The following is a 746-nucleotide window of genomic DNA, read 5'->3' as shown; positions in this document are numbered from 1 at the left end:
CTGTGCTTCTTGCAGCTCCCACTCGGCCACCAACGACACCTCCAGGCCTCGAGCGTTTCACCGTCAACTTCACCATCACCAATCTCCCCTACGATTCCGACCTGCACGTTCCTCACTCGGCAAAGCTCAACACACCCAGAGGGTCATGACCACCTTGGTACGTAACCCGCAACGCTGCCAAGGCCGCAGGGAGAGCTTGCCACTGGGACTGGAAAGTAGCCAGGGATGCAAGCAGGGTTCTCATCAGAAACCTTTCTCGTTGCCAGCTCAACCGCCTTCTGAAGGACACCAGCATTGGCCCCAGTTTCCTTGGGTGTGCAACCACAGCCTTCAGGTACGGATGGCAACCCAGGGTCCCTAGTCAGATGCCACCACTCGCCGTCCCACCACACTTCTGCTCTGTCACCACCAAGACCTGCTCCCTGCTGTCATTCTCCCTCACCACCTCAGCCCTTGGAGCCTCCCCTCGCCGCCGGCCCCCTAACCCTCGGGTCACGCTGCTGACCAAAGAACGACTCCACAGTCTCCCCTTGCCCACGGCTTCCGGAAAAAAAGCCACACTTTCAGTGGAGGCAGGAGTGGAAGGGAGCCCCAGCTTGGCCTGTCGGGGGAATAGCGAGCATGCGTTCACGGAGAGACGCTCACGTTCAGAAGCCGCAAAGCCTGTCGACCTTGGAGCAATGAGGTGCAGAAGCCGGGTGCGTCAGGCATGGCTTTCCGTCTTGCAGGTCCGTGAGGCAAGGCGA

General features: G+C 60.1%; 1 long non-coding RNA gene across 1 annotated transcript; it reads left to right on the top strand.

Moving 5' to 3' along the window:
* Window positions 1-132: 132 nt before the first annotated feature.
* LOC104916331 lies at window positions 133-746 on the top strand. Its single transcript, XR_796575.1, has 3 exons — window positions 133-157; window positions 267-334; window positions 729-746. It is a non-coding gene; the product is annotated as an uncharacterized LOC104916331 (long non-coding RNA).

This window comes from Meleagris gallopavo, unplaced genomic scaffold (genome assembly GCF_000146605.3).
Source record: "Meleagris gallopavo isolate NT-WF06-2002-E0010 breed Aviagen turkey brand Nicholas breeding stock unplaced genomic scaffold, Turkey_5.1 ChrUn_random_7180001886315, whole genome shotgun sequence".
NCBI classification, from domain to species: Eukaryota; Metazoa; Chordata; class Aves; order Galliformes; family Phasianidae; genus Meleagris; species Meleagris gallopavo.
The sequence above is the reverse complement of the archived record's forward strand: the minus strand, read 5'-3'. Positions and strand labels throughout refer to the sequence as shown.